Below are 10,165 nucleotides of genomic sequence, written 5' to 3' on the forward strand. Positions count from 1 at the left end.
CATACAAATGTAGTACTAAAAACTTCTAATTGGCAACATCTGGGCTGCGAAGAGGAAAAAGAAAGAAATCTCGTACGTATTCGCGCGCAATTCGGAATTAGCCAATGAAAAGCACAAAAGCGGCCACCATCTCTCTCTCTTTCTTATTAACGGTTTTGTACTTTCTGCAGTTCTATCAGTGCTGCTAACCTCTTACTATATCATTGAATATGTATGTTTATATATATATATATATATATATATATATATATATATATATATTTTACAAAAAATCATACTACTACGGAATAATATTAAATGCCTGTAAACCCTCATTTCTGTTTGCACTTTCTGTTACACTACCTTCCCCGAACTTCTTTCAAGTTATTAAGTGCAGAACGGGGAGTTATACATATTTACTTGCGCTTTCACAATATCTGCACATTGTGTAATAATAGGAGACGTATAAAATAAAACTATATACTAATACGTATATATATATATATATATATATATATATATATATATATATATATATATATATATATATATATATATATATATATATATATATATATATATATATATATATATATATATACAGTACACATTCCACTATCCGAGGCTTTCCTTTTCTTTTCTTGCTGACGATAAATTACGCTCTTAGAAATGTTGTCTGAAAACAATAAGAATATGTGCAAAAAATACAATCAGAGGTAGAGGTCTTTAACAGGAACTAAGCAAGGGAGTTGAAAAATTTTTTATGCATGTAAAAAATATAGACATGAACCAACTTGTGAAATAAAAAGACCAGAAAACTACTCTTTCTAAATTATGTGTAAACTTTTTACCGAAAACGAAAGTTGCACGAAAGACTTTTTGTCCCTTTTTTGGCCTCCGGTGCTTGGGGTCCCTGGTTCAATCCCAGCTCGTGCCGTGTGAACTTTGTCGTGCATAAAGACCGTGCTCATGGGTTTTCTCGGGTTTCTCCCGTTTCCTCCCACTTTCTTCATTCAGTACTCATCATCACCGTCTCCTTTAGCGTAACCGGTATAAGTATGCGACGTAAATCTAAAGATTTCATTTCATTTCCCTTTTCTGCTCATACTGCTGATTATGCGCGATTATGCCAACATCCAACTCCGCGGATAATCGTGCGATTACTGTATATACAACTAATACAGATACGTAATTACATTATCAGTTACAGTATCGGTTTTTATTTACTAATTTGCCTCACTTTATTTGCATCCCTGCAGTAAATAATTCTTATCGATAATAGTTAAAATGTATATTACATTTTAGTGCTTCACGACTGAATGATCATCTGCCTTACGTTATCTCGCAGCTGAAGAGGATGCTACACTGAAAACTACCTTGCGTTATAAAGGGTAAGTGAAACATATCTTAAAAATATCTTTCATACATTTCATTGTGTACATTAAAGAATGTAAGTTTGCCTTTTTCCTGTAATCAATACTTAATAAAGGATTTATTTTTATTTATTTATATACAATTTCATACGTGGTTCGTGATAGTAAACTCGATAGGACATAGTGGCACTATGAACATCCGAATCACTCATCATTCGAACATTCAAATATTTATTCGAATATTAGTATATTCCAAGTAATGTTAACGACGTTAATATGCTTGCCTTTATAGTTAATAATGTCAATTCTTACTTAAAACATACTTCCTTAACAGGACATTGAAGAAAAGGTAGTTGCCAACGGCCATACCATGCTGAATATACCGGTTCTCGTCCGATCACCGAAGTCAAGCAGCATCGGGCCTGGTCAGTACTTGGATGGGTGACCGCCTGGGAACACCAGGTGCTGTTGGCATCTCTTTTTCAAATTTCATTATCCTTCAAGTACGAAAATACTAGAAACATTAATTTTATAGTACTTTCAAGAGATAATTTATCAACATTATTTCATAGCGATTAATCGATATTCTAAGCGTTATACCCACTATTTCTTACACTAACAGCCTGTTTATTTGCACGGCACATTAAAATAACCTGATTTCCGATCCGTGTGCACCTACTACTATACTTAACACGGAATGTATTACCACTTTTTAAAAGTAAATTATTATGACTAAGTGTAGATCTCCGGCGAGTAAATGCCTTTCGTATACAAGCACGACACATCTCCGCTATGTGCTTTACTTTTTTACTAACAGCATATAGAAATTGGATTTCAAGGTGTTTCTACATAACAGAATGAAGCAAATTTCGTGATTTAACTCTTTCGAATAATGTGTTGGTCCTGACAAGGACCGTTTGAAATGAAAAATCTTGAAGAAGATTTTTACTTAGAGCTTGTGTACTTGGTAACAGCCTTCGTACCCTCACTTACAGCGTGCTTGGCAAGTTCACCAGGCAAAAGAAGGCGCACAGCTGTTTGGATTTCCCGGCTGGTGATAGTTGACCGCTTATTGTAATGGGCCAAACGAGAAGCTTCAGCAGCAATACGCTCGAAGATGTCATTAACAAAGCTGTTCATGATACTCATAGCTTTGCTAGATATGCCAGTGTCAGGATGCACTTGCTTCAAAACTTTGTAGATGTAAATGGCATAGCTCTCCTTCCTCCTCCTCTTCTTCTTCTTATCTCCCTTGGAGATATTCTTTTGGGCTTTACCAGCCTTCTTTGCAGCCTTTCCGCTAGTTTTTGGTGGCATGATGACTCACTCGTTCAGCAAAATTAGATGTGTCCGCAGAAACAGAAACAGAAAAGTTAAAAATAAGGACGCCCCTCGGGAAAGCCCGCGCCCTGACAGAGAGTAAGGCATCAACCATCTATCTACATGCCTCTCCTCACATGCAATTAGTAGCCTAAAGCTGGTGTCGGTGGGTGTGTGTCGCGGTTTCTATCTTTAACGAAAGACATTTACACGCGTATCTGTGGTTAAAGTGTAAATAGAAAGAAAGAAGGGTAAAATAGAAGACAGGAAAGCGCGAAAGAAGATTTTATTGTGTTGATAGAGGGATAAAAAACCTGGAAACCAGGAAAAAACCCCCTTTATCGGTCATGCTGCATGCAATAGTATTTACATGGCAAAACCACTTGAGAAGGGTGGTGAAAATCCATGTAAACTTGTCTGTAGTAATAAATTAATAAATTATGTTATTTTACAAATCCTTTTCCATCTGGGGACTCATCTAGAGCGTCGTTATGAAGATTGAAGCTGAGAGAAGAGAAGACAACGCAGTGACACACCAGTAAACCTTGCGGTGTTAACTGAGGTGTGATCACCAGCTGGGAAGAAATCTCAACACTGAGATACACAACGACTCTGCAAAGAGTCTATTTAGAGAAGAGAGTGTTTACGATATTTTTAATAAAGAAAAATTTCACAACACACTTACACACACCGCTTCCTGTGGAAATAGGCATTGCTTTCCGTCGGCTAGACCCCCTATTGTGAGTCAAGCTTCGCGCTGGCCATATAGGTTGTACAGCCTTTGGCGACAGTCGGCTGACGGGAACCCAATACTATCTCCTCGGGATAGCATTAGAGGAGCAAAAACACTTTCAATTAGTGACTAAAAGGCCCTTTCGAGGACCATTCTCCCCAATCTGTGACATAGTGACGTGAAGTGTACCAAACAAGTGTGGCCCTTTTTAGGACCAAAACCAAGTGCAGTGCTTTTTGAACGAGGTGAATACACGTCAGCCATGCCCAGACCCAGGAAGAGGACGCCGACGAGGAGACCACCAGAGAAGGAGGAAGATGAAGAATTCATCGATGTGGTCACGGTCCCTGAAACAACCCCACTAGACGTTTCATTCTCATTTGTTGACCCGGTTACAATAGAGAAGACCTTCAGAGGAGCCACAGAAGCATATCTAAACAGAGTAATCAGCCTGAGAATACTAAAAGAAGAATTCCATGTTGTGCAAGTGGAAGACACCACATACAAAGTACTCTTCAAATCGGAAGCGACGAGGGACAGATTCCTGAAAGTTTTCCAAGATGCAGACTTCGGCTCGAAGGCTAAGATATTGGAGAAGCAAACCGGATCCCAATCCAGAGAGGAGCTCAAATCGTCAAATAAAAGACAAGAAGCCCCATCACAGACAGAGAAGACAAACCACACCCAGGAGGAAGAACCATGCGTCGGCTCTGCTAAGGGCCCAAGCCACATACAGGTGAAAAACCACAAAACCCAGAAGCTGAAATCACACCCTGGTGAGATGACTGGCCCTGAACAGGACCACAAAGAAACTCCTGAAGACGATGCCACATCTGACAAACACAAGGAAGAGGATGATTTCACATTAGTGAAGTCGAGAAGACAAAAGAAAGAAGACACCAAACAAGGACCCGGCCCTTCTCAGGACCACAATTCCAGAGCAACAACAAACACAAACAAGAAGCAGCAAGAGATAGAGACCCGTACTCCCCTGCAAGCCAATAGAAGCAAGAAGAACAAACCACATGAAGACTCAGAACCAATAAGATCCGGACAGAAATCAAAAGAAAGAAAAGAAACGACATTCACCTGTGTTGTCAAAGGTGTCCCTACCAACATAGAAGTCCAAGTAGTAAAAGATGAACTGAGAAGACAGAAGATTGACTTCAGAGGCATAACTCGCATAAAATCAGACAAAGGACCCACACCATTACTAAGGATTTTCTCAGAGAACCCGGAACAAATTGGCAGATTACTGTCAACTGGAGTGAAAATTCAGCATATCCACTATAAAGTAGAATCGTCAAGAACAGTACCAAGACCATTTCCCTGCCATAACTGCTACCAATACGGTCACTTCAAGAACCGGTGCCAAGCGGAAAGAATCTGCAACAGATGTGGGAAACCACATAGAGAGGACTGCAATACACCCAGAAAAAGAGACTTCTGCGCTACATGCATTAGCGACACACACCGTACTGGTAGCGGAAACTGCCCCAAGAGACCAAGAGCCACACAACCAACCAGACCACCACCGCTGTTAACGCCCACAGATGTAACAAAAATCACAAGCAGCGGCTCTTATCAGGACCAACAGGCAGCTCACCATGAAGAAACCAACAACTCGGAAACACCCAACAAGGAATTACAAAGATGGATCAAGCAAGAAATAGAAGAAGCAACAAACAGAATCATAACATGGATGACCTACGTAATAACCGCCACAACATCACAGCAACAACAGAAAAATCTTGCAATAGCCTTACAAACCGCCTCCAAGAAGATTTTTGAAAACACAGTAAATGCACTCCAGACCACAACAGGGCACCTTTACATCACAAGGACTTTTGCTGACACAGTTAAAAGGAAAACCAGTTCAGACCATGCGATACCAAAGCGGAAGGAACAGCAAGCTGAGAAGGAAGGCAGGGGATAAAGCAGCTGTGACGGAAGCAAACAGATGACGACCAGGCCTGGCCATGGACAATGAACCGACTTGCATGCCTTAAAAAAATAACAGATGTCCCACTAACAATAAAATCCCCCAACTACAGACAACACAGATTAGTAAATAACCAACAGATGTGTCCGCCGATTTATCGACTTCATTTAAATTACAGTACGTGTTTCAATTCGCGCCAACTGCCTTGCTTTTCATTTGATGCACTCGGGTGCACGCTTGAAGTAGTAACAAAACTGACTTGATTCATGGGAGGCCGCAATTTTTCCTCTCATCTTATTACGAAAGAATATTGAACAATGTCTGGTCGCGGCAAAGGTGGAAAAGTCAAGGGAAAGAGCAAGTCCCGCTCCAGCAGGGCTGGCCTTCAATTCCCAGTAGGCAGAATCCATCGTCTTTTGCGAAAGGGTAACTATGCCGAACGAGTTGGTGCTGGCGCTCCCGTGTATTTGGCTGCAGTCATGGAATACCTGGCAGCTGAAGTTCTTGAGTTGGCAGGCAACGCTGCTCGTGACAACAAGAAGACTAGGATTATTCCACGTCATCTGCAGTTAGCTATCCGTAACGACGAGGAATTAAACAAGTTGTTGTCTGGAGTTACAATCGCTCAGGGTGGTGTTTTGCCCAACATTCAAGCTGTACTTCTGCCCAAGAAAACTGAGAAGAAGGCATAAATGTAAGACCTATATCTCATACAAATCGGCCCTTATGAGGGCCACAAACCCCTTTATAGAGGAGATTTACGATTGAAATGAATTGTTTTCGATATACAGACTCATCAAAAGTGTCTGAGATAGTTGCTTAGTGTCATTCGAAATTCTCGCTGCTATTCGATTAATTAGTATGTGTAGTCGTCGATCGTAATTGAAGCCCATAGGAAGTCACACTATCTTTAGAATACTCCAAACAGCGATGTGCTTAGTTCCCACTACATTATTAATTATAAGATCATTACCTTTTGTATTGTCGCTAGCTACATTTTTTTGATATTTGCGTACATCGGGCTCATATTACCCAGAGGACAGGACAGTCGAGCCCAGATTCTCAGCAATGGAAGAAAACCTCATACCACATATTCTCATGTACTTCATGCTAGACAAAGGAATTTCCAACATTCTTAAAGCACTCATGTTTCTCTCTTGCGTTGGCTTGGCTGAAATTACTCTGTTCAATATGTTCTCGACATTTATTATTGTTCATTACTATGCCCCAATGACATCATGAACAGAGCGGATCAAAAAACTTTCCTAAATTTCTTTTGCAACATAGTAATGACATTAAATGCACACTTAAGTACGATTTATTCTTTGCAAGGTCGATATTCATATTTGTGTGATATGTGTTATATGTATATGGTTTGTAATACGCAACTACTCTTATTCTCTGATCTCAGAACTCATTTGCTACTGTGCCCAACGAGCGAGCCTAGGTTTCTTGTAACTACTGCCTTTCTTTAGTAAATAATGTGAAGTATACAATGCATTAACCTACATCTCATATTTGTATTACTCTTTATTTTACTAACCCGCTACGAAGTGTCATTAATTTACATGTAAATCACAATAGACACTACCGCAAAAGAAAAAAATCGAACCCAAGACCACGTAAACAAGATAAAGGACAAGATTCAGGTTTCTAACGCATTATTCGCCCCTCACAGCACAGTATAGAAGTTGTATAAGCCTCTATACGTACATCCTACTGTCAGAACAGAAATTCCGACTTGCGTTTCGCATCTCTCATGCTCGCTACTTCCAACAAATCGCCAATTTCCAACCAGAACCCCTTCTCCAGCATTAATACTGCTACATATGAATACGTATACATGAACGTACATAATGTAAAAAAAAACGTATGATTTTCTCAAATTAATCTCTCTACGTCTGTAATTTTGTGTGCATCAAAAGGCTTTAATGTAGTTACACGAATTCTTATAATCTAACAGAAAATCGCACAAAGTAAATCTTTCCCTTTATATAAATTTGTTGGCTCTGAAAAGAGCCGTTTATGCCAATTTTATATCCAAAATAGGAGGAACCCCAACTTAACCTCCGAAACCGTACAGGGTTCTTCCTTGCCTCTTCAAGGCATACACAACATCCATAGCTGTCACTGTCTTCCTCTTGGCGTGTTCTGTGTATGTAACAGCATCTCTGATTACGTTCTCCAGGAATACTTTCAATACTCCTCGGGTCTCTTCATAAATGAGACCAGAGATACGCTTCACACCACCACGGCGAGCAAGACGCCTAATAGCGGGTTTGGTGATACCCTGGATGTTGTCACGAAGAACTTTACGGTGGCGCTTGGCACCTCCTTTGCAAAGACCCTTGCCTCCTTTTCCACGTCCTGTCATTTCGATATGTTACTGCTTCGCTCACCACACACGAGAAATACAAGCCCAAGCAGCCCAAGACTCGTGGTTTTGTTCCTTCGATCATGCAGGGAAAGCACGGAGGAAAAACACAAAACGTGTCTAAGCCAATGAGAACTGTCCTTTTCGACTGACTTTATCCAATGAGAAATAGCTTGATTTAACGGTTTTGCTCTTTATATAACTTGACTTCATTCAGCGCGCAATTATTTGAAACAAGTCGTGACAGTTGCAATGGCACGTACCAAGCAGACAGCTAGGAAATCTACTGGAGGCAAAGCTCCTCGAAAGCAGCTTGCCACCAAAGCTGCAAGAAAGAGTGCTCCAGCTACCGGTGGAGTGAAAAAGCCCCATCGTTACAGGCCTGGTACTGTGGCTCTCCGAGAAATTCGTCGTTACCAGAAGAGCACTGAATTGCTCATCCGCAAGCTGCCCTTCCAACGACTCGTCCGAGAAATTGCACAAGATTTCAAGACAGATCTTCGCTTCCAAAGCTCAGCTGTCATGGCTTTACAGGAGGCAAGTGAAGCTTACCTTGTAGGGCTTTTCGAAGACACCAACTTGTGTGCTATTCACGCAAAGAGAGTCACAATCATGCCTAAGGACATTCAGCTTGCTCGCCGCATCCGTGGGGAACGTGCTTAAGTTTGAAGTTCTGGCACTGAGTTCAAAAACGGTCCTTTTTAGGACCAATACACTACTTAGAGATGCTGTTATCCTAACAAGGATCTTGTCCATACTTGTTATCTTTTTTTTTTAAATTCTCACGCCGTATGTTGCATAGTTAATACATCTACCTTCGTTTTCCTCTCGTTTCGTATATCATCCTATCTTTCAAGTATATTCTTTAGTTTTCCCCTATGTTTACCGATTGATTATCTTCGTTTTATGTGGTCAAGGATTCGATTTTGCCATATGTTGCATAAGTTAACTTCGATTCAACCACTGTTTGCCCTTCTCAACGTTATTAATCTCATAGAACTCGCAGGCGAAATATGTACTTCTTCCAAGGTAGCAAAAGTAATATTTTCTCAGAGGTCGCTGCTGTTGAATGCAAACGTTAAACTAAACTTTCTTTAAGTGTCTGTTTGTACTTAACATCAGTTCAATTGTACACCTACATTTCTGCTGGTGTTACTATTTTTCTTTATAGCAATATTACGAATTATAAGACGGTATCCGTGGTTATTAGCGTGTTCCCTTTTCCTAACACTTTCTCATTACACCAGTATTTCCATCATTCATTAGGCGTAATCACCCGTCTCCTTTATCATAAAAATCATAATAGTACGACGTTAAATTGAAACAGTCTACTTCACTTTCACGAGTTGTAATAAGTTCGAACATTTCTTTCACCCCAGCCTTGAAAAGAGTTGATTTTAGTTTAGTGTCCCTTTCAGCAGCAAGGCTGTTTCAAACGTGGACCTACTTATTAACGTGCAATGCGAAACATTTGAGCTCCCACCGAGAATCGAACCCAGTCAGCCTGCAAAAGTTTTTCTAACAAATGCATTAAGTGCGTTTTCTGTACTGTTTCGCTACTTGAAGATAGGAACAAGGAAAAAGTAAGTGATCACAAATTGACATTACGTAATGTGTTCCCCATTTTTTTTCGAGTACACCATTCTTGACACCCGTGAAAGCTTTCTTTCCCCACCCTCAATTCCCCTCTGTTATAAAGCACTTACATCAAGAAGTGCTTCGGTTAAAAAGAAAACTCAAAGTCCCTTGCGTGTATACTATACATTGCTATGAATGAACATGTGATAATGATAGGAAAAGCACAATTTTACTCTTCTCAAAGTATTTGATGGCTCTAAAAAGAGCCGTTTTAAAATGTCAGATGATTTACTGACACATTTACTTCTTCTTTGGTGCAGCCTTCTTAGCACTTTTCGGTTTTGCTGTAGCCTTCTTTGGCTTCGGGGCCTTTGGCTTCTTGGGAGTTTTTGCCTTCTTCACTTTAGATGGTGATTTCTTAGGTTTGGGAGCAGCAGCCTTTTTCTTTTCACCAGTCTTCTTGGGACGTTTAGCTGCTGGCTTTTTCGCAGGCTTCTTCTCCTTTGATGCTGATCGTTTCGCCTTGGTTGAAGATCCACCTTCAGGCTTCTCCTTCAGCGATGAAGCACTAAGCTTAAACGATCCAGATGCACCTTTTCCCTTGGTCTGAACCAAAGACCCAGAAGCAACTGCACTTCTCAAGTATTTCTTGATAAATGGAGCAAGCTTCTCGGCATCCACTTTGTAGTTCTGAGAGATGTATTTCTTAATAGCTTGCAGTGAACTTCCTCCCCTTTCCTTCAAATTCTTGATGGCGTTGTTCACCATTTCTGATGTTCTTGGATGAGAAGGTGTTGTTTTTGGTTTCTTAGGCTTTGCAGACTTCTTAGGAGAAGCCTGTGCCGGGGCTGCAGGTGCTGATGCCG

At 40.5% G+C, this 10,165-nt stretch overlaps 1 non-coding gene across 1 annotated transcript; it reads left to right on the forward strand.

Moving 5' to 3' along the window:
- Positions 1–1,707: 1,707 nt before the first annotated feature.
- On the forward strand, positions 1,708–1,826 carry LOC145677920 (5S ribosomal RNA). Its single transcript, XR_014130091.1, has one exon. It is a non-coding gene; the product is annotated as a 5S ribosomal RNA (ribosomal RNA).
- The last annotated feature ends 8,339 nt before the right edge of the window (positions 1,827–10,165 follow it).

This window comes from Thermobia domestica, unplaced genomic scaffold, assembly GCF_964235325.1.
Source record: "Thermobia domestica unplaced genomic scaffold, izTheDome1.hap1.1 HAP1_SCAFFOLD_1608, whole genome shotgun sequence".
NCBI classification, from domain to species: domain Eukaryota; kingdom Metazoa; phylum Arthropoda; class Insecta; order Zygentoma; family Lepismatidae; genus Thermobia; species Thermobia domestica.